Source organism: Rhipicephalus sanguineus, chromosome 2 (assembly GCF_013339695.2).
Source record: "Rhipicephalus sanguineus isolate Rsan-2018 chromosome 2, BIME_Rsan_1.4, whole genome shotgun sequence".
Classification (NCBI taxonomy): Eukaryota; Metazoa; Arthropoda; class Arachnida; order Ixodida; family Ixodidae; genus Rhipicephalus; species Rhipicephalus sanguineus.
In genome coordinates, this window is record NC_051177.1 from 40,602,291 (window position 1) to 40,627,311 (window position 25,021).

The following is a 25,021-nucleotide window of genomic DNA, read 5'->3' on the forward strand; positions in this document are numbered from 1 at the left end:
GGACGCGGGAGCTCGGTGAAAAGGCCGTTCCGTTTGCCCGCTTGACCAGCCGCTTGACTTGGTCCCGCCAATTGCCTGCCGCTGTCTCGTCCGAGAGAAGCGCTCGGTTGTTTAACGGGAAACGAAGAAAGATGAGAACTGAAGGGCAAGAAAATAAAGTAAGAAAGAAAGGGGTTGGTGTTGAGTTGCCGCGGAGAGAGGAAGTAAGGAAGGAATCCTAAACAACGGAAGAAATGATGCAATGAGGTCGACTGAAAGAAAGAAAGAGAGAGTGAGATAGAAGGAAAGGGGCCGATGAAATTACACGCCCGGCCTGTAGTGGACATTGTTACACGCCAGTATTGTTATTTGTTCGATATCTGTTGGACCTTCTTTTTTTTTAAAGTCTGTTATTGTTTCACCTGACCGAAATGTTTCCGGGTCGATAAGCTCGATTCATTCGCTCGAACGAAGCGCGGAAACGAAATGCCGCTTCATGCAATCGAGAAACGAAGCCATGCGTATGCGAATCTCGCCATTACATCTAAATAGGGATAAACTATATATTGCTACGCAAAGCACTCGCCTACGTATAGAAAAGTTGCATTGAGTGTCAGCTGTAATGCGCGAGAGGCGTAGTTTGTTCCCCAAGCGAAGCGATTACTGCGACCGTAGATGCGATGCAATATGCTCCCTCGAAAACGCTCGCGCCAAAACGTCTTCGCCAGAACGACCACTATAAATATAAACGAAAATTTATTAAACGAAATCGTAGATAGTGCAATAAAAACGCCGTGAACGTCCGCGTCTGTACGTACGTGCGGGCCAAGTTATTTCCTCCATGAGTCGTTCCGTGGAATTTTTGTACTGCTTCTTTAAACGAGAAATTGTGGGGCTATAACTGTGTGTGTTTCAAAGGCACTGCAGGGAATTGTGAGATTTGTGCTGATTGGGCTCGTCTTGATGATTGCCAAGGATATTGAATTGTTCACAGTTCGCGAAATACTCGGCACTATGAGGAAACTGCGTGGAAGAGAAATGTCGCGCTGGATGAATATTCTTAAGTAATTTGAAAGGTCTTGATTTGCTTAGAAAACTCACTACGCATGCCACGAATATACCGACCATTTCATCTCGTCTGTCCCGTCTTTTTTTTTTTTTTTGCCCCGTTCACTGCGCTTTATTTTTACCAAGTATACCGTGCACTTTGGCAGGGCGTGTTGTGCAGACTAAAAATTCACCGACGATTACGATGCTGCCTAATGCCGAATTCTGAGCGCAGCTACGTGTTGTGGCAAGTCCAACTGTGTTTGAAGTTTTGGCTTTCCGCAAGGTATCGACTACGCCATAAATCATAATTTTCTTTTTGAAGTAGGGCAGCATTCACTGCGCCATTATTCGTTTTTCTGCGGATAAGCGAGGTACCCGCTACACACCTGTAAGGTACTATGCGCACTTTGTTGATGCTGCATGTGGCTGATGACGATGAAGAATTATGGTTGAGCACTTTGCATTGGGTGGGAAGCATTAAACCACAAAGTCGTTGCGCAATTACCGTTGTGTTATGACTAGTTGTTATTTTACTCTTCTGTCACGCTATATTACATACGTTAACGCGGTTCCTTGCCCGACATGATGCCTGTATAGGTTCTTTTTGCAAATGAGTTTCAAGCACCAGCGCTAGTCTTTGGCTGAATACTCGACTGCCACACAGAGGGCCCGGGGTCAATTCCGCCTAAAATCGACCGCCTAAAAGGCCGGCTTTTAAAACATCTTAGCCAAGAATTTAAAAAGTTAGTGAACTAATGATAAAACTGTCGTAAAAGCACAATCAAAATAAGCGACGACGACGGCAGCGGCCCCCAACGCAAGAAACGTAGGTTTCAGAGTGCGTTAGGTAAAACTAACAATCATGCCGTTTGCCAGCTTCTTCTTGAAAGGTCCTCTTTGCGACATTACGTATCGACTACACCACTTGTAGGGTAGCACTTCCAGTTGATTGAAACGTTCGCAATGCGTCACTAACGTTGCCGGGATAACATTACGTAACCGTGTCCTCTGAGCGCCTACCGAAAGGCACCAGAGCCAAAGTGTGCTTCTCGAGCAATTTGTCATTGCAGGAATCGATTGCCACGCAGTGTTACGAGTTGCTGTTGCCTACTTTGTTTCAGGAATGACACTGCCTTTCCATCAGCGAGCTAGAAGAACAGCGAGGGTGCATCACCGCTTACGATGTTCACTGTAGCAATTTCGCAATGGAACTTGTTACGCTGTAATTTATCATAACAAATATTTGATGTGTTTTATTTATTACCTAAAGAAAATTGGGAAGACTGACCACCTAAAAGGCCGGCTTTTACAACATCTTAACCAAGGATTTCAAAAGTCAGCAAACTAATAATAAAACTGTCAAAAAAACGCAATCAAAATTAGCAATTTACTGGTTGGCATTGTCGTCGTCGTTGCTGATGCGTCAAGAAGACGTTGGCATTAAAACCATTGACCTTAATTTCATAACTTTACCTCTTCGAGAAAAGACAGTTTTCTTTTCAGGCAACAAGTCGCAGTAGTTTTAAACCCCGTTGCACGTGTACTTCTTAATATAATACCGCTGCACCTATACGAAATTACGCTGTTGGTGACAATTTCTATTTCCGAGCGCAACCACTGCCATGAAGCATCTGATGCACCTAGCTTTGACGGTTATGTGAAAGATGCCTAAAAAACCATCATTATCGTGGTCTTGTTTAGTGAAAAGCCTCCTATTTGTTCCATATCGTCACACTCCATCTTGGAGAATCCCACATAAGCTTCCGAAATGTGTCCCAACATGGCTGCTTTGTGTGGTTACCATCTCATATGTCTTGCTGGATAATTTTGTTATTTTATTTAGAGGTTTTTTCATGGCATACCTCGCTAACTCCTCAGAGAACCAAACTGGTGTGCATTTACGGACCGCAAAAACCACATAAAATCTCTTTGTAAACAGATTACGCCTACGTTCTTGTCATATCATTTTTCATGGCAGTTTACCACATTTTTTTCTTTTTTATCTTCAACCAATAAGAACGTAACAAGCAACGCTGAAACTATTGCTGGAGACGCCTGTGATAAACAATAATAAAAATATATCGACCTACGTGGTACTTACTTTTACGCCCTATGTGCCCAGTAAATGACGACCATAAGTTGTAAGGACGCACTGTACGCTTGGACATGAATGTTCATGGTTGGCGTGCAGTGAAGCCAAAAGGCTAGGGTTGCCGACTCCCGCGCTTCGATTTTCAGGGCAACACTGAAGAGGAACATCGATAAAAATAACGATCCCTCGGCAAACAATGGTTGTGAAACAATCACGCTCTCTGGCATTTCCCTTGCTTCTTCGGGCTTTATTAACCTTACGCAAGCGAACGATCGCAACATAAAATCGCGGCAGTGCGCGTGTGCAGCCATCAACCCAGAAAGGGTATAGAGATCGCATCGTTCGTATACGGGCACACGGCCATCCACCGCCAAAAGAAATGATGGTTAAATCGCTGTGATCCATGGACTCCATGGTCTTGCCTCTAGCGAAATGTTCACCCATCGTAGGAATACAGAAGCCCTCGTTTTTTACCAACCCAAATAAAAACGCAGAACGTATCGATTTCTTTTGTGTATTTATGAAACAGAGTGAGTAATGGATATGCTTCCCTGAAGAAATCAGTTTTACGTCGGCTTTGTGGATGCATGACGCATGAGCGTGGAACCTCATATTTATTTCATTTATCGTTATTTTACATCGGTGCAAGATGAAACGAAGTTGCAATATGCGCCATTAAAATGGTGATACCATGCACTTGCTAAATTTGTAACTCGGGATAGTTGGGATAGGCCTGTTAAACGGTCGGTTCATATAGGTTGTAAGCACTACTGTATGCTTAGTTATTGTGTTTTATTTCTGTTTAAAGCACCCTCTTATATATATATATATATATATATATATATATATATATATATATATATATATATATATATATATATATATATATATATATATATATATATATATATATATATATACAACCCTAAACATACGAACCGAGCGTTTATTTTACTGCACAGGCATATGCTTCCCATCTACAATCTAAACGCCGTCTGGATTCTAGAAACTATTTGCACCCTTTTGGGTGTCTCTCGGTCTCACAACAATCAGTTTAATCGGTTTTTCGCGCCTTACTAACAGTCTCTTTAATAACAGCACCTTGTCATGATAACCTCCAAGCTTTTATTTCGTGTACTGCCGTTGCACCCAAGTTGTAGGACACCGCACGCCTACGAATTTAGCCCTTCACTCATGTAGCCCTATCATTTGCAGTTTGAAAACACAAAAAGAGAGTGGGGGAGACTTTCATTACAGATAAGATCACACTTACAAGAAAAAATCACAAAGTAAATGTGGAAGCATCGAAGCAATACACATATTTTTTTTTCTAGCCAGGGCAATGACAAGCACAATTCATGACGCGCATCGTTCACATCTACGCAGCAGATGGATGGAATTATCTTTTCGTCTAATACTTTCTAGCGCCAATCATTGGATACACTTGCGACGCTTGTTTAATACTATGAAGCTCTTTTAAATGCGAAGCATTTCTCAGCGAACCTGAGGCACCTTGGCCGTTTCTATCTACGTATCTATCTATCTATAAAGCCGCATACGTCTGGGTGCTCTCCTGGTTGTCTCCATAACTTGTAATATACCAAAATTGGCATAGCAGGGGATCAGTGTATGACGAACACGATTCACCAGTCATGACTTGAATAACGCAAAGCGCCTGTAGTGTACGTCATGAAACCCTTTCCATCAGTCACGTGTTGCACATACCCGAGTTCATGTTATGCGGGTATGTGCCACAGGTGATTCACAGTCTCAAAAATTGGGGGACGCTTAAGCTTCGCCTTTAAGAGTTGAACGCGATAGCGATATCCTGCCCCTAGTGCGTACTTCGACCACTACGAGTGTTTAACAGAATGCGCGCACTAAGGTGTGTGCCACATGTAATGGGTAGCATGCTTTAAACCAGGAGCAATTATGCGCGAGAAACTTTTTCCAAGTTGCGATGCACCCACTACATGGTCTTAAGGGAATACGCGCAGTAATGTGTCTGCCTTTTGTAATGGGTAATAATAATTATTAATAATATCTGGGGTTTAACGTCCCAAAACCACGCTATGATTATGAGAGACGCCGTAGTGGAGGGCTCCGGAAATTTCGACCTCCTGGGGTTCTTTAACGTGCACCTAAATATAAGTACACGGGCCTGATTTTGTAATGGGTGGCTGTCTTAAACCACCAAGTCTTTATGATATTGACATGGTGTGACGCCCGATGGCAATGTACGCTTGTACCACGCAATATTACTGCGATATTACATCTCGTACTGTGACACCTGTTACAGACGTGTATTTTTGTGAAGCATGAAAGTTACTTTCAGTGCAGCTCCAAGCAGAGGCGTGGCAGTGTGGTAGAACACCTGCTTGCCACGCAGACGGCCTGGGTTCGATTCTCACTCGGACCCAACATTATTATTTATTTTATTTGCAGCTTTTTCGATTTTTCGGTCACAGACAAGATGATGATTTTTCGCTCACAACCAACGGCGCCGTCACCGACGCCGACGGCGGAATTTCTGCGATAAGAGCTCTTTAACGCTATCGCGTTAAAAACACAGTAACCGCGAACACACGCATTGAAATGCTAGGCAAGTGAGGGAGCTGAAGGCATAACTCGCCTGGAAGACGCTCGACTGCCATCCACTTCTCCACATGGTCTGCCAGGATGACGCAGTGTTCTCTTCATTTCTTACGAGGCTAGGTGATGGCCTCATGCTGACCGAGTATGACGTCAGATTGATTGAGAGCCGCTTTGTGACACGTGAAGAAGCCGCCACTAAGCTCCCTGACGTCATACAGCTATACTTCAGCAATGCGGACGTCGACTGCTATAACGCACGTTGCGTCGACGCTGCGGACAACGTGTTATGTCATCACGCATGCGATAATATAACTGACTATAAGAACGAGCAGGTGAACAGGGATGCCCTGAAGGGATGATGAGCGCGAGCGGAGTGGTGATTTTAAGTAGAAGAAAGCGACGACGGTGATGAGACGCTGCACCTGCGGCACGTGGCAGCATGCGGGAGACTCGACCAATGAGCACCATCCACGGTGGTTTGGAAGGGAAGAACGGAAGAGCAGGGCAGACGTGGCCGGGAGAAGACGGTGCCCAGGGCGCGGGAGTAGCGGCCTGCCGAGTTCCTGGCTAAACGTAGCCGCAGGCTCCCACCTGGTACCACGTCAAACTTCTTCCCTGTGCCTGGCGTTTTGGGATCGTCGCAAGGACACGCGATCCAAACCCCCCTACGTCTACACGGCGACGACGAAGCTTTGGCTGGCGCACGTCGAAAGGGCGTCTGGCCAATGACCTCCACCGGGTCCGGCGTCTACCGCCGCGTCTACAGTCGTCGCTCGCTTCTGCAGTGCTCGCTCGTCGTATGCCATCACCACCCGCACGTGTGCCTGCCCCAACAGCGTCCGTGACTTTTCCTGCTTTTCCTGCCTAACTGTGAACTCGTTCTTTGAAAAAGAAGCTTGTCACCCTTTATTATGCACGTGTTATTTTGCTTTGTTTGCTCTTGTGCTATCTTTATTTTGTTCTTGTGCTCTGTAAATATGTGTTCGTCTTGTTCGTAAACAAACGGCCTCGTTTCTTTATAGGGTTGCCTCCCGGCCTCAATTTACCTGAGCATCGGCAACCTAATTATGTGTTCAAGATTGCACAAATTAGCCCAAATGAAAGCTTTTCGGCAAACCGTACTTGATCACGGCCAACATCTGCGTAAGCGACGGCCTCGTTATTGGAAACATGGGAACCTTGTGGTACATCGAGCGCGACGAACACGGCATCTTCTTGCGACTGTGCCTTGAATTTCCAACGTCCACGGTTGGCATTGTCGTTCTAGCCAAGACGAAGCACATCACTACCGCACACCTCAATAGAAATTAAATGGTGCCCGTGGGACAGCGAACCACCACAACTACGACATACACCAGAAAAATATCTCGTTTAAGAGGGCGCAGTTTCCCTTTGCGCAGGCAAACGCCATAACTATAAGTCACAAAGGGCCACATGCGCCCAGGTAGACTTCGGATACTATAAGCGCCATCCACTGAAGTTGGTCTACGTAGCATTTTCCGGGGCTACCAGACTCTATGGGCTATACCTCACCAACGCGAAAGGTGACTTCAGGTTGCGACATGTCGCCGACTCTATCGATACAGTCTGTCGACGACATCACCCGGTTGCAAACAGGCCTCTAGACATTGTCTTGAACCGGTCTACCACCTTCATTCGGTGCCACAATCACAACAATCACCTCGCGCTCGCCCCCTCTCAACGTACAGTATATGCACGCGCACGTGAACGACCTCGAAAGAGACGCTCTGCTCACAGAAACTGGCCTGTTAGCACTTTCTTAAACTTGGAGCGATGAGCCCACTGCATTCACTGTATTCCTTTGTGTCGTCCACAGCAAGCGGCTTCGTTGCAGGTGCGGCGGCGTGGGCACATATAAGAACATGGCGATGCGCAACTTCAACGTAGGCCGCAACCCACTTTGTCGACCGCCAGACACCGAACACACACAGACAAGCAGCGGAATCGGCGAGGTCTGCGTTGCGCACATCAGTCACGATAACAAAGACATTGCGCTCACCGCCATCTACGTGACAACTGTCAAGAAGCCCTTCGACATATGCACACGGGTTCGTGAAACGTGCGTGCGTTCCCTATCATAACGGACAAGTATAATTAACGGCTTACCGCGTCTGGTGTTGGTAATACCTATGTTGCTGTTGGCATCGTTACGCGACCATTTGCGCCTATCATTAGCGTAATTTCGTAACGTCTCTCTCAATGTAAAAATTACGCCACAGTCACCTTTCCGCTGCATGCTTCGCATTACATCGATTCCCATGGCACGTGGTATCTGCCGAGTTTTTTATTTTTTTCAGTTTTCGTCATCGGCCATAATAGATTCTTGCAAAAGCATATTCCGAAGGCACACATGCACGCACGCCCGCACGCAGGCACGAACACGAAAACTTTTTACAGATGACTAAATATAAACCGTAAACGCCTCTACAAATCGTTTAAAGCTCATTTTCTTTTTTCCTAGTAAAAGTCCTCATTACGTCTAAGCAAGATAACTTTTCTTTTCTGATCGGCGCCCTTTTTACTTCTTTTTCATACGCGTCTTTTCTTTTTCTTCTCGTGCTTACGAAGGTGTTATTTCGGGGCATAAAAGTTTATGGTGGGCGTGGCAGCCGACACGGGACGTCATTCAAAATCAATATCTGAGGCGCGACCGTCCCCGCAATACTGTACGATGCTTATGGCACCCGTGCATGGGGAAAGGGTAGGAGAGGGAGAGGAGGTTGATCTCTAGGCCCATAATTTTCTGCAGCCTAGATCTGTGCAGCGTTAGCAAATCTGTAGCGCTCGTCTCACGCAGTACAGATAGTTTACAGCGCCACCCGCTACGCCTTGTCGCTTAGCAAACGAAACGTAAGGCACACAAAAAAGTGATATAATAAACGTCTTATTATATGGTGAGACCAGATGCGTAACACAAAGAGGTGCTACAGTACTTAAGTCACAAAGCTAGCGTAAAAACGTTAACGTAAGATAATTAGATAAAAGCAGATGTGCATATTTAAGCAGCAATATTTTCTATGTCATATATGACATGACAAACGCGTGCCCCATCTATCCTACAGTAATCACAGTATAATTCGTACTATAATATGAATACCAGATGTCCTGGTATCTTAAATTTAGAAGAGCTAGAACAGTGCCACAGCGCTCACCAAACGTAGAGAGACAAAAGTGTGAGGCCCTGTGCAGTCGAGCAGCGAAACAGTGGAACCAGCTCTCAATTAGCAAACCAGTATTGCAGAAGCCTCCGAGGGAAACGGAAGTTAATAAAAGGGATAAAATTCTTATCCACACGTTTGTAGCGTTTGGATAAGAAGAACCCGCAAGAAAAATTCTTACAGGTTTTTCAGAAAGAAGTCGTTATGGTTAATGACGAAAAATTCCGGACCATTCAACTGGAATGCTCTCTTTCTGAGCGATAAGTAGAGATTTAGTTGCCGCTTCAGGCTGCAAGCAACTGGGTGAGAACTTTTCCATTTCACCAGCTCTACTTTGCAATGGACATCTGTGGCAGGTTGCCTAAACAACCATGCCACCAAATCCTCAAAGCGAGTAAGGCCTATGCGATGGGTTTACACGGTTTCTCTATCTATCTGCAGATGTAACATATTGAGGCAAGCCTTGTACCGGCTCCATATGAGTGCGATATGATGGTAATGACGGCCAAAAGAAAAGTCACTATTTGGAAGACTTATCTTCACCAACGCGAAATAGTAAGAAACGATAGGCTGGTAGAATATTATGGCTTGAGTTGGCCGTTTACTAAAAGGAGTCATGAAACATTTTATGTATTATCCGTACAAACAAAATCGCCAGGAAGTGTGCCGACAAGGACCGGACATAAGGTCAATGCAAAACACGAAGGAAGGAAGGAAACAGAAAAGGTGAAGGCAGGGAGGTTAACCAGAAAGCCTTCCGGTTGGCTACGTTCCCTCGGGGGAGGGGGGGTCGGGGAGGGGAATAGAAAGATGAAAAATAGAGAGGAGGGAAGGGAAGGAGAGTGAGAAAAATCACAGCATATCCACGTGGTGAATGATGATGAGTGGGGCGAAGCGAACTCACGCTGCGGCACGGCGATAGCATTGGCGCGAGCGTGGTCCTTCTTGATGGAAGATATTGTGACTAGATTGTTTGAGAACCACAATCTGTCGCACACACCGCAACTATGGCCGAAACTATTATCAAGGAAGTCCCGCTCGAAGCGCGCGTCGGCGCCTTCGGGCAGAGCCCGCCTGATGCGTTTTGCAGCCACTTCACGTGCTCGCACAGCCTCGGGCTCTGCCTGCCGGTACGCGCGCTTTCTCGCCGCTTCACGGTCCTTCACATTTTGAAGATCCGATGCGCGCCGCAGCCGTGCAGCTTCGGCCTCGCGGGCTCGAACGGCGGGGTCTTCGCGCCGCAGCCGTGGAGCTTGTCGAGCAGCTTCGGCGTCGCGGGCTCGAACGGCGGGGTCTTCGCGCCGCAGCCGTGCAGCTTGTCGAGCGGCTTCGGCCTCGCGGGCTCGAACGGCAGGGTCTTCTCGCCGCAGCCGTGCAGCTTGTCGAGCAGCTTCGGCTTCGCGGGCTCGAACGGCGGAATCTGCTTGGCGGCGTCGACGTGCAGCTTCGGCCTCGCGGGCTCTCACCTCAGGATTCTGTCTGCGAGCGCGCGCTGCCGCCGCCTTCCGTGCCCTCCGTTCCGCAGCCTTGTCTTCCATCTGGCGACTCCGAGCTAAAGAGAAAGCGTGCCAAGAGGGAGCCTCATGGCACGTTACTTCTCAAATGTTGTCTTCGGGTGTCGTTGAAAACACGAGACGTAGTAAAGAAGAAAGAACGCCACACAGGCGAACGCGCACGAGAGTCTCACTCGTCAACGTCGTCTTCTTCTTCTACTGCATACCAGAACGCGCGCTTCTCACGAACTAGAGGCGGCTACTACAAACAAACCTACAAACCGAGGATGGACAGACCCACGGCATAAGGAGCTTCGCCCCTAAAAAAAAAAGAAGAGAGGCAGAGAGTTCACTGCTGCGTGCGGGATTGCACCGCAAATCACAGGCGTTCGCACAAGCCCGTCGTCCTCAAAAAGCACAAGCGTTCTTTCACTGCCTTGTGGGCTGTCGAGAGATGTGGACGGTGCGGTAGTAGCAGCTGCACGGAAAGTGGCCGATCATCCAGTTGCCGCAGTGCGTCGGAAAGTACTTGTTTCTTCGAGGCAAAACGAGTGCAGTGGCACAGTAAGTGTTTTCTTCGGTGCCGCAAACATCGCATGCCGCACTCTCAGTCATTCCGATGTACGTTGTATATGCCTTGGTGAAACCAACTCCCAACCAAAGGCGATAGAGAAGCGAAGCTTCGCGTCGATGAAGACCGGATGGACGTCGGAGTTGCAGTGAAGGGTTCAGTTGATGTAGTCTGATATGCCTTATGTTTGGCACGTTCCACTCCATCAGTGTGAGACTGCGGGCCAGTTGTCGAACCTGCCTCACAGCGTCTGTCCTTGAAAGCGGAATTGGAACGATGTTTGCTTCGTGATGTAATGCGCGAGGAGCATTATCTGCGGAATCATTTCCACTGATACCACTATGGCCAGGTAACCACTGAAAGTCAATATCGTGGCATTTTTATATTACATGGTGGGGAAGTTTGACGGTTTCATACGCCAACTGTTCGTGACATCCGCGTCGGACAACTGACCGCAGGCACCTAACGCCGGTTCTGAGTCAGAAAACACAGCCCATTTACTTGGTCTTTCAGAATTAATAAACTCTAGTGCGCTGCGCAGAGCCGCGAGTTCTGCCGCCGTAGACGTCGTCGCATGTGAAGTCTTAGGAAGCATAGTTACCCCTTGTGATGGTATCACCACCACACCACCAGAACTGAACGACGTAGTCGAGCCATCCGTATAGATGTGGACGTGGTTACTGTAGTTTTCGTACACTAGGAGTAGGCTCAATTGTGCAGTGCATGTGTCGGTAGGTCTGACTTCTTCCGCACTCCCGTAACCCTTAGATGAACTCTTGGGCGGCTCAAGCACCATGGAGGGAACACTGGTTTTGACGCAGGTGCGTACCCTACAGTAAATGATAAGCGATGTTGGCAGGCAGTGGCACTATAAGTCATGCGGGGCCTTTCAGCAGCCAGGTTCGCCAGGTGGTGGGAAGGGGTCCTGGCATAATGCCTGAGGTACATACGCATTGTCTCGGTGATAATGTGTATCGTGACTGAGTAATCTTGAGCGATGAGAATGGTTTCAGCGGTTGACGCGCTACGGGGTAACCCTAGACTTATATTAAGAGCTTGGGCTTGAATGCTCTGAATCGTGCGCAGGTTAGTCTTGCCGGTGTTGGATATTGCAGGTAAGCTGTACCGCAGGAATCCGATGAACAAAACCCTGTACAGTTGTAGCATAGATGGTATGGGCACTCCCCATTTCTTTCCAGCAGGGAATCAGAACATGTGACATTTAGCAGACAGCCGGTTCTTCACGTAAGTCACGTGTGGAGTCCAAGACAGGTTCTTGTCAATTATGACTCCCAGGAACTTGTGGCTTCTGCTGAGTGGTATAAGATCTCTGTTAATTGATATGCTGTAGGCAAACATTGGCTTCCGGGTGAATACTACCATTGCACATTTCCCGCAAGACACCTCGAGACCTTGTTTACGAAGGCAACATGACATCATTGTGGCTGCTTTCTGAAGGCGGGCGCGAAGCTGACGCCGTGTCACACCTGAAGTCCAAATGCAGATGTCGTCAGCGTAGACAGAAAGTCCTACGGTGCAACTCTGGGCAGTCCAGCAGGCCCGTGGAGCGGCGGAGAGGCAAGGCCTTGACGTCGCGACATTGGAGACCTCAGCCCTGGCCGTTAATCTGCCGGACAAACAATAAAGTTGTTCCATCCATCCATTGGTAGGTTTTCGACCAGTCCAACGAGGGTTAGATTGAAAAGCGTAGGGCTTAGCACTCCTCCTTGAGGAACTCCTCGGCTACTGTAACACTCAGCTGTCGGGCCATTCTCCGTGGTCACGTAAAATGAACTCGTCTGATGTAGCTGCACACCCGCATATATATCTTGCCACTAAGGCCAACTGTTTCTAACGCACTAAGAATGGCTTCGTGGGTGACATTATCGTAAGCCCCCTTAACGTCTAGAAACAGGGCAGCACACAATCTCATACAGGCCTTCTGGTGTTCGACATATGTCGCCAGATCAACAACGTTTTCTGCTGACGAATGGCCGCGCCTGAATCCGGCCATGGCATTTGGATAGGGTCGAACCTCGTTCCATCCTGGATATTTTGTTTTCTTATTTCGTCTTTTTTTTATTTCGTGCGATAGTGGTTACGGACACCGGCGGCGGCGGCGGACAACTACGCCGCCAAAAACGGCCCTTGTGATCTCATAACAGCTTTCGCTGTAAAACATTGACACACAACACTCAGAGCCTGTGTTTTGTGTAAGTGTTCTGTCCTTGTCTGCTTCAATTTGCACTGTGGTTCTCATATAATGTGTAGCGAACTAGCTCGCCAGCGCCTACTAACCACGAAACCATGGCAAGACTATTGTAAATTTTACAGATATTGCTTTAAAGACCTAGAACCACACATGTCCAGCTGACTTGGATCAAATTGAAATTCATTTTAATGTATTGGGGAAAACAACAATATCTTGGATTATTACTCGCTTTTCAGTACACTTAATGCGAAGGTGTTTAACATTGCCACTGCTTTTTCTTGTGAATGGCAGCAAAGTATAAAAAAACTGTCATTACATCTAAATTGTGAGCGAAGTGTTCATAGGTGACAAGCAATGTCTTATAAAGAAATGTGCAGAATGATAAAAACCAGGAAGTCTTAAGCAATGTCTGCTAATCGAACATGCATTGAATGCCCATTTTCTCCCAAGAGCAGTCGCTAGAAGATAGAGGTAGAAATATTAAGAAATATTCAGAAATATTCAAATTGTAGCGAAGCTTTCGTACTCAGTAATGGGTCGTCCTCTCGAGCGCCTTCTAGTGGGTCGTCCTCTTCTCTGAGAGCACGCCCCTCGTGCTAAGGGTCGCCCTCGCCTTGACTGTCGCTGTCGTGCATTGACGCTGAGAGCACGCTAATAAACGTCTTTGCAATTTGGTGGAGGTGCTGGGCCCTTTAAAAAACTACGGTCCACATTCGATGCCCTTGGAGCTTCGATCCCGTACCATACCGTCTACCATGACTCAAGACGCCGCCCAGCAAACGACTCCTCTTGCACCGGCGGCATGTCCCGGTGTCCCCCGCATCCGCGACCCTCCTGTCTTCACCGGCGCGGATGGCACCGACGTCGAGGACTGGCTCGCGATTTACGAGCGTGTCAGCGTACCCAATAAATGGGTCGAGGCAGGCAAACTGAGCAACCTGGTTTTCTACCTCGTGGGTGTGGCAAACCTACGGCACAACAACCACGCATCCGATTTCGCTACGTGGTCCGATTTCAAGAGCGCCATCATCGACGTGTTTGGCAGCCCGTCCGTTCGCAAATCGCAAAGAAGTTTATTAGCGGGCTCTCGGCGACAATGCACGACAGCGACAGTCAAGGCGGGGCCGACTCTCAGCATGAGGGGCGTGCTCTCAGAGAAGAGGACGACCCACTAGAAGGCGCTCGAGAGGACGACCCATTACTGAGTACGAACGCTTCGCTACAAAATATGCAATAGTATGTTGCAATTATTCAATCTCAACTCCACCTGAAAGAGAGATAGAGGAGGGGAGAAACATGTCATTAGAAAAGCAAGGAAATAACAGAGGAAAGAAACATCAGAAAAGCGAAACAAACCCGATGAAAGACACGTGATAGCAGTTCAGTTTTCATTGTTCACGGCAGTATGGATAAACACGTAAGTGTGATGACTGTGCTCAGTGCTACGACTCCATCCACTTTGTGCTTCAGCTTTAGAAACTGTACTTTAGGATGCAACACGAAAACTTGAAACACGAAAGGAGCCACTACCGCCGTCATCGCTCTCTTCTCGGTTCTCCTGGCCCAAAGCACCGTTGCCATTGCGTAGCCGAAAACCTTTCCGAATTATAGAAGGTCGACGTATTCAAATGCTTTCGATGGCCGTAAGAACTTTGAGATTGAGTAGCCCGTTGAGAGGGCACGAACGCGTTCTGCATTCCTCATTCGCTTATCGCTCGTTGTTTTTGTTTGTTTTTTCTCGAGGCCAAAATAACACATTCTAGGAAGTCCACTTCGATCAAAACAATGGCAATCCTGCCCGCGTTTTCAGGGTATATTTTCTCTCCTTCGCCTAAAATCTGTTCTCCTTTCTTCCGTTTCGGTAGTCGTGAGAAAAGAGAGAAAGAGAACGATCCGAGAAGGGAAATTCCAGGAAAGGCGTCTCCATGCTCTAGCGAAGGAACTCAGATGAGAAGGGTGCCCGTAAAACCCATCCTTCAGAGCTTGACTCCCGTGCCTATAACAGAGGGAATAGTGGGGCGCTAGAAAGAGTAGCTGAGGGACTATCGAGCCAGATAGACGAACAGGAGGCGAAATCCATAGGAAACAGCCCGGCAAGGGGCTCATTGGGCGCCGTGAGAATTTCCTTTTATTTCATGAGACTCGCTGCTAGGCTCGAAGGCGTAAACTGTTTTAACAGATTTACCCTCATTTTTCCCACTGCGTAAGTTTTATGGATTCGCGCTTTTGCTGTTGCTCTTTCTCGAAAGAAAGCCTTGCGTTGCCTTTCGATGAAGAGAAAATGGGCGAACCTTCGCTAAAGTTCGGAAAAGAAAGAAAGAAAGAAAGAAAGAAAGAAAGAAAGAAAGAAAGAAAGAAAGAAAGAAAGAAAGAAAGAAAGAAGGAAAGAAAGAAAGAAAGAAAGAAAGCAAGAAAGAAAGAAAGAAAGAAAGAAAGAAAGAAAGAAAGAAAGAAAGAAAGAAAGAAAGAAAGAAAGAAAGAAAGAAAGAAAGAAAGAAAGAAAGAAAGAAAGAAAGAAAGAAAAAACGAAAGAAAGAATATTTACGACAAATTTTGCTTAAAAAACGACGCCTTACTGGCAGCTGCATGAAACAGCGATCGCTCTGTTCTAGCAGTGATACTTATATTGGGCTACAGCCTGAGTATTTTAATCACACATTCGGGCAGCTGTGTTTGAATTTACAATAGTTATCTTACTGGCTCTTTTTTCTGCCCGCATCAGAAGGCGACTAAGAGATTATGATGCCGCAAAACATACTCAATCAAGTGACGTATTTTTGATTTTAGGCGATGCTGCTCTGAGCTACTTGGCTGTGCTGCCTCAATGCGCACTACACCTGTTCAATCATAGATTTATTTTCAGCGACACATTTGCACACGAAGTTGCACGATTCATTACAAAAAAAAAAGCACGGCTTATTCGTAGAAGAACGAACCAGAAAGCTTGCATAGCTCAATTGCATCATACACACATTCGAAATGAAAGCTGTTCTTTTTGCAGTACCCCGCCAATCGGAAGACCCTCTCTTTTCCGTACGATAAAGACAAAAACTCATTTCTGAGCTTGCAGATGCACGTCAATGCGTCGAGCATGCAAATTCTGAAGACGCGCGCAAACGCCATTTTGACGTCTGCTCGGATTGAACGCTTCCGCGTAGGTTAGATTCACTGCCGAGGAAACGTTGGCTCCGCATGCGGAATATTTCAATATCCGCCCCATATCAGCGTTGGGCAATGCGACTGCAGTTCTTCGTAAAGCATCCACTTCCTACTTGTTTGTTATGTGTTGATTCCCTTTTAAAGAAAGAATTCCAGCTTCAAATCGTAACTTTCGCGCCACTCGGCTGTCTGTTCTCCAGTGTCTGTGATGTATGCTGGTAAATTATGTACATGCATCATGCTGGTGCTGAATTAAGGCCTCCGGACACTCCTTCGTTTTTAACGCGATAGCGTTATAGAGGTGACGGCGTCATTGGTTGTGAGCGAAACATTATCTTGTCCGTCACCGAAAAATTGAGAAGGATGAAAAAAAAATAGTGATAAAATTCTTGGGGCCGATTGAGAATGAAACCCTGGCCGTCTGCGTGGCAAGCACGTGTTCTACCACAGAATCGCGTTACTTCTTGAAACTGCTTCAGAAAAAAACACCATATGAATATCATGTAGTGGAAGGTGTCTCCCTAATGCATGCAATATTGGGTATTAGAAGCGTAGAATCGCGCCAGGTGTCAAAACATGTGATTTGAGCAACGAGTTGGTGTTTTAAAAGGCCCACCCATTACAAAGCGCTCAGACTTATTTAATCATCATCATCGGCAAAGGATCAACAAACTGAACACCTGCGTAGGTTCCCGTGTTGCGTAGTGGGCCCTTCGCTGGTTCACAAATGGAATAAATATGACGTAGTGGGCACTTGCAGTAGGCATTACAGGACACCTTGAAACGGCCAATGTTACGCGCACAGTCGTTCGCTTCCTCACGGCACGGTTCAGGCATGCACCGAGAGCCAAAGCCAGGCTAGCATTTGAGAAGGCGATGCGCACGAGGCCCGATTACGCTATCGCATTCTATTCTTGAAGGTGAAGCTCAAGCGTCCTCCAAGCTTTTCAGTTGGTGGAACACAGCAAATACAGATTTTCCAGCAACCTTTGAAATGCTTTTGATTTCCTGCAGCAGTGGCTGATTTCGACCCTGCGAATTATCTATCTATCTATCTATCTATCTATCTATCTATCTATCTATCTATCTATCTATCTATCTATCTATCTATCTATCTATCTATCTATCTATCTATCTATCTATCTATCTATCTATCTATCTATCTATCTATCTATCTATCTATCTATCTATCTATCTATCTTCAAGCTATTTCTCCGACGATCCCTCTGTACCGTTCTGCGCATAGGCGATTGCAGTTCGTTCTAATCACACGAAAAGAAAAAAAAAAAGATTCGGCACATCCCATGCGTTGTGGGAATCTGTTTAATGCGAAGCAGTCTGTGAGTACTTCTATGCTGTATTTTATGGCTTTGAGCCAAGCGTTACGAGGTGGATCGACATGATTTTGTTAGTCTATTCATTTTTAAGTATAGTAGCTGCGTTCACACCGTGGGCTTACCAGGCACGTTAACAACACTGGCATTTAAAGGGTAACTTATGGTGCGGCGTAACTTCAGCCCTCACGTTAGAGTACATATGTCAGTATTATCGAAACCAAGTGCACTTTATGGTGCAATCTTGTAAATATCGTACGTAACTTTCGTTAATGCATATTCCTTCGTGGTCGAGCAATGCTTCAATATAGCTTGTTGAATTGTAGGAATATAAATGTAATCTTTATTAGACTGCTATAAAAGCGGAGCCAACACTGGAGCCACAGTAATCTGACATGACGCCTGCATCGTAGGAGTACATATGTAGCGCTTATTGCTTTCTCGTAAAATTAGATAGCCAGCATCACAACAACAATTGACGTTTCACTGACATTACGCCTGCATAGGCTGTTTTTCCAAACCAGTTTACGGACCTGGAGTGGCTCTCTGGTAGAAAACCTTATCGACACGCACAATGCTTGGGTTAGATTCCTGCTGGGATCCTAATTTTTATTATTTCCTTTGGTGGGGTCAACGCATGCTGATGTCGGTTTTTCTTAACGCTCTCGCATTTAAATTACCAATGTCTGTTCTCGCCGTTCCTGGGTAGATATAAACTGTCAATCACCTGTGGCGGTTACCTGTACACCACGGCCCGTGGTAAACGGGTATGTGCCACGCGTGTCTGGAGGAAAGGGTTTGACGACGTAAGCGAAGGATTTTCACGTTATTCATGTCATGAGCCGACAGTCATATTCGTCAAATCCTCTTACCCTCCCATGCCAGTTTTGGTCTACACCAAGTTAAGGAGGCGATCATGAGAGCACCCAGACGTAGGCGGCTAGATAGATAGGTAGAAACGCTCAAAGTGCCAAAGGTTCGCAAAGAAATATTTCGCATCTACTACGCCGTCCATTAATAAAGAGCGCCTCTTTCAAGCAGAAACAACTTAAAATGCATGACGTCATTTACGACCCTCTAGCGATCACAAGGTTGCATAGAAGTCATTACTTTCGAAGCGCCTCTGAGGTGTTTCATCATTTCTGCGACAAAAAGAAACGGCTTCGATGATGCGGTGGGTAATGTGGCTTCGCCCGCCGAATAAAGGCGTCATAAAATTGTACGCACAATAAGGGGTCCACAAAGAACACAATAAATGTTGGGCGGAGAATATTGAAAATCTCGCGGCTTCTTTCTTTCGAAGGAAAAAAATTGATATTGCAAAAAAAAAAAATTAACAGACCAAAGGAGCAAGCAAACAGAGATCGTTCTGACAGAATGGACTTCCTCCAGAGCGCCGCCGCCGCATTTTGCACGAGTTCGGGCTGGTATTCATACATCTACTGGCAGCGAAGAATGCGTAATGAGCCTTCTATCGATGCGGCCGCGGACGGCGGGCCTTCTGTGTGTTGTGATCCTAAGCCTGCCTTCCCTTATAGTATTCAAATAAACCTCCATCTCTCGCTAGAATGCTGCTCTCAGCGTAATGACAAAAGAAGGAAGACAAAATAAAGGAACTTCACACGGACGCAATCACGCCGATAGAGTTCATTGAATGGCGCATCTGGTGGCGACGTCTTGCGGGGCTCGGCGCCCTTGATGTGGGAAGGTTCCCTTCACTACGGGCTTATTATTCGGCGTTTAATTAAAATGATGTAGAATATTGAATGTTCGGACCAGGGGGCCAGACTGTGGGACATCCTCCGCGGAGGAAATGAATGAATAAACATGAAGAGTGCTATCTTAATCTGGTCTTATTATTCTCCGAGCTCGAATGACCGCATTCTTTTACTCGGAGGGAGAGCTTTCAGAGGATTTCGCAAGAGCTGAAGAAAATGGAAAATTTCATTGATGTTTGGTGTATTCGGAACATTACAAGTGAGAACGAATCATCGGCAATTTTTTATGCGATTTGCGGAGTTCTTAAAATGTATGTGGCCACTAACATAGCATGGGCGCTCGTTGCTCTTGTTATTTCATAAAAGCACAGCGCAACAACAGCAGTTTCCTGGTGTCTTCACAAACAAAACTCAGTGTTCTTTCGTTCTGCAATTAAGATATGTTGGAAGTGGAAGATAAACCAGCGGTGCTTTATGGGCATGGCGACATTCCGCCATATCGGCTACGAGGAATTCGCTGTAATCGTGAGACCTTAAACTTTTCTATAAAAATTAATAAGAATAATAATAAACTGAATAATATATAATATAAAAACTATAACATATTCTAAATAACTATTTATTCAGTAAGTTTAGTTAGTTAGAAAGAATAACGGGATGCTACAATTCTGGTTGACCTCCCTGCCTTTCTGTCATTTATTATCTCTCTCTCTCTATTGTACTCTCTTGCGCGCACACTAAACGTCTTAACAGTAAGCTTAAATCCACAAAGGAAAAGCATAGAACGAAGCACTAGCGACTGCAAGCGATAGCGAAAACTGAACTGCCTATTCAAAAAATGCGTCGCTGCCAAAAACGTACACGTACAGTCGCGCTCAATATGACTTGCAACACGGGAGCGTGTGGCCTCACGAGTTTAAAGATTTCGCATTCCTTCCACTCGCCCTTATTTCTATAACTATACGCTGTTCTCTCACTGGGCGATATTCCCAAACAAAAAAAAATATATTAAGTTACAGAAATGAAGCAAGTTGAAGCCGTGCGCAATCATTCAACTCGTGAGGCCACGCGCTCCCGTGTTGCAAGTCATATTGAGCGCGCTTGTACATCTATCCGCTATTGGAGTGGAAAGCTGTCCAAATGACACCTTCGCAGCCATCACCAACAGGTTGGTCTATCGCGTCTTTTTTTTTTCGTATACGGCTGCCTCGATCAGTTTCTGCGGCTTAGCCAAAGAGTTCGCTCCACGTCGAACCGAGCTTCATGTTGTTTCAAGCGCTGTCATTTTATCTTGTCTCTGTTATTTCAAAATGAGAAAGTTTTTCTATTTTTGGAATGATGAATGTTTAAGGAATTGAAACCCTTGCTCCAAGGCTCTGAAAACGAACTGGCGGCTTCAAGGCGCGCGAGATTTTAATTAAAAATCTCGGCACGTCCTCGTTCGCGAATTCTTACATTTCTTTTTTAGCTACTTATCTTTCTGTTTGCTTTCTTTTTTTCGGGAACACGTTTTTAGGCACAAGGATGAGCTATTCATCACAACCCTCTCCAGTTCGCGGTTGCCGATTATATACTTTTCTTTCTTGCCACGGTGATTATCCTTGAAGAAGGAAGTAGCGGTCTGTCTTTACCCACGTTATGATAAAGCAAGTGGTGATATAGTACCGCATATTTATCTGGCTTTGCTTTCCGGTTATCAACAGTATCGTTTCTCTTCCTCCAGATAGTTTTTTTTTTTTTGTTAACGATAGGTATTGTATGATACAGAAGGGAAAAAGAGAGGTCGACGAATAACGGCGCTGGGAATTAAAGGCGAGAAATCTAACACCACGCACAGTGAGCCTGATCTTGCGCTCACGCGGATCATTTTTCCTCGCGATACTTACACATGAGTTTATGCTCGACGTTCTTCGTTACCCCTAGCAAAATATTTTCGCGCGCACAAGCCGCCCCGGTTGTATTTTTTATGTTACCTTTCCCGGTATTTTCATCATCTTTTTTTTTTAATGTACTAAAGAAACATCGCCCAATCAGGGACTCGGTGGTGTCTCTCTGTCCATCTTCGGGTGAAAAAGAGGCATTTAATTACTCCGTTCCCAGCGATTTTTTATTTCTCTTGGGTTGACGCGGAATTTCGAAATCCACCGTTTTTGTTGTTTTTTTTTTGTATGGCTGGAAATAACTTTAATGTAAGGGTCATTAGCAGCATACATAACAATTGTAAAAACACGGCTTTTTCAATGTTGTTACACTCTAGGGAATGTTTTCACTCCATAGGGTTTAACTTGTCAAGATACACCTTAAGGGGAGCATAGGTACATTATAAAACAGTTTACGTCCTCCTGAAAGTCTTTATGTCCCACATTTATGATAATCTGGGTTACTTGCGTTCCGATTCTTGAAAACTCGACGCTCTACACATTCCTATCAGTGTATCAATAATGACTTGTCAAGCTGATAGCACGCCTTAATGTACTACGCTTCCCGAGGAATCGTGTGTAAGGGAGATGACGATTATTGTTGAGAGACAAAAAACACTCCATGGAGGTGCCTTTTAGAGTGCTTATGTAGTGCATAATCTTAAAGTGCTGTGTTAACTCTGTACGCCTAAATATAAAGCGCAATGTGTGTGTACGTACGTACATATGTATGTATGTATGTATGTATGTATGTATGTATGTATGTATGTATGTATGTATGTATGTATGTATGTATGTATGTATGTATGTATGTATGTATGTATGTATGTATGTATGTATGTTAATATAGCAATATCTGGGGTTTAACGTCCCAAAACCACCATCTGATTATGAGAGACGCCGTAGTGGAGGTCTCCGGAAATTTCGACCACCTTGGGTTCTTTAACGTGCACCTAAATCATGTATGTATGTATGTATGTATGTATGTATGTATGTATGTATGTATGTATGTATGTATGTATGTATGTATGTATGTATGTATGTATGTATGTATGTATGTATGTATGTATGTATGTATGTATGTATGTATGTATGTATGTGCGCGCGTGTGTGGGTGTGTATTTCGTCCCTGCTCCCGATGGTAGTACTGGTTGCGTCCCACTAGAAAATTTCACTCTTCACATTGTAAAATTCATCCTCCTCGCTTTCCTTCCACTGCCCTTGCTACTCTAGGCTTCACTCTCACTTATGCTAGGGAAAATGCCATGCTTTCCCTTTCGCTATGCACTTGCCCTCTCCCGGCTGGGCTATGCTGCGAACATCGCTGTGCCCCATCCGGAGGTGAGCAGTTATAGAAATCTTTTACATTTTTTAGTGGAACGAAGGTGGGTAGTGGGGCTTGCCCAATTTCTGTGGCACATAACTGCAACCATCGCTGTGCCTTCTTAATTTATGGAAACATACTTGCACTTCAACACGCACGACTGTATTCCCTGAACCCAAGTCTCAGCTTTCGAATTCCTCCAGGACTTCGCCGAGGGGACACTACCCTTCTGCGCAGGTTATGGTTGGGTGTCGCATTTAGGCCTACCTATTGGTACGCGTTCCGCATAGGAATGGGAGACACCGCTGCTCGTGACCACTGCGGAAGTGATGAAACGATTCAGCACATTCTGTGCGACTGTCCACAGTACTGTTCGCAGAGATGGTCGCTTTGCAACGCGCTCGATAGATCAGACGACCGAACCCTTTCGGAACAAAGAATCCTGCGCCATCGACAGGACTTAAACGGGCCCTGCAACACTTTATCAGCACGGTCAGAAAACGCTGCCTAAATTCTGAAAGTACGCCGCGCGTTCGAATAAAAAACGAGGAAAAGTGTTCAAGGTCACGAGCCGCGCATGACGTGCCTTCTTCCCCCGCGCCATCTCTCCCTGATTAACTTCCACCGCGTTTGTCGGGACGAGAGAAGAGAGAAAGCAATTACAGCGTGCGACAAATCTTTGTAACTCCGCTCGTACTGGAAGGATTCTAAACAATCTTGCGGTGGTCGATTCTTGAGGAAATAAGCTCCTTCAGTGAAGCCCTTCCATGGCTACTCAAAAAAGTGTTGCAGGGCCCATTTAACGTCATAGGAGAAGGCTGCGCAGGTGTTACTGCGCCTGCTGTGTTCAACCGGTCTATCAGAACAGCTCTGTTGGAATTTCCTGCATGTGTGTGGATGAGTGCACTTTTTTGTCTTATTTTCTCTCTCTCTCCTCTTCCCGACTCCTGTTTCCCCACCCCTGTGTAGTGCAGTAAACTGGTTATTACTACCAGGTTAACCTCCCTGCCATTTCCTTTTCATCTAATTCTCTCTATTTCTCTCTTTCTCTGGCATAATGCCTTTTGTGATCTTGAATTGAAAAAGACTGCTGTGTCGTTCCATGTATATAGGGGTAACAAAACGTGCAGCCTGCCTTTCCGATCATGCGCTTGAAATAAAAGAGACCTTTAGCAAGTTACGGAAATGTATACGGCACGGAATTGCGGTAAAGTCTCACCGTACTGTTCCTCCTTTCCCTCTCGTGGTTTTCCGCCCCTAATTCCAATGTGAGGGCATCCCAACACCTCAAAAGCTTTTTCAAAAATTACTGTAGGGTTTTTACGCCTCATTGTTGTCTGTCAGCCTACGCATTGTTAACGAGGAACCTGTCATTCGGGGGACTCGCTAGAGTCTTTTAGCAACTTACGGAGATACGGTACGCAAATACGGCAAAGCAGTACGGTAACGCTCCTCCTTTCCCGCTCATTGTGCTTTTGTCGGAGAAGGCACCCGAACACCACAAAAGCTTTTTCAAAAATTACTGTGGGGCTGTCATGCTTCATTGTCGCCTGTCAGCCTACGCATTGTTAACGAGAAACCTGTCGTTCGGGGAACGCACTGTCACTGGAACTGGGAGCGGGTCAAGAACAACGAGCGCGAAAGGAGGAGCGTTACCGTACTGCCTTACCGTATTTGCGTACCGTATTTGCGTACCGTGTTTCCATAAGTTGCTAAAGGACTCTACTGTCACTGGAACTGGGAGCGGCTTAATTAAGCGCAACGAGCGGGAAAGAAAGAACGCTACTGTACTGCGTTACCGTATTTGCGTACCGTTTTCCCGTAACTTGCTAAAAGTCTCCAATATTTGTGTTACAATCAATCAGTCTTACCACAAAGTGACGTCATTCAGTTATTCATCGTTCACTCACTCTAATGACAACGAATAAAGAGAAATGCCCGAAACTGTAACACCCGAACGAAAAAGTACTAGCAAGTTACATGCAATTGTACATTGGTTTTACATCAAAGCAATTAAAACAAACCCCCTCTATAAGCCTGCGAGATGTTCGCCAGAAACAGACACTAATCACCAACGACTGAGAAATTACGCACACAGATAAAGCAGAGGGCGCCGTTATAGCACTGGCTGGGTGTAAAAATAGAAGCTATTGGAGACGCCCACTCGCTTAATTGTGAATACCTAAATGATACACTTTTTTTCTTTGTGATTTCGTTGCTCTGCTGCTTCCCCATTATCTGGTCATGCAGCGGTGGGCCGTGGTTGACCCGACAATTTCCTTTAATTGGCGACTGGGGAAAAATCACATTGCTGTACGCCGTCGCTGAATCCTGTTTTTCCTTGATGATGTCTCGAAAAATGAATTGCCTTTCCTGTGCCCGAACTTCGTGCCATC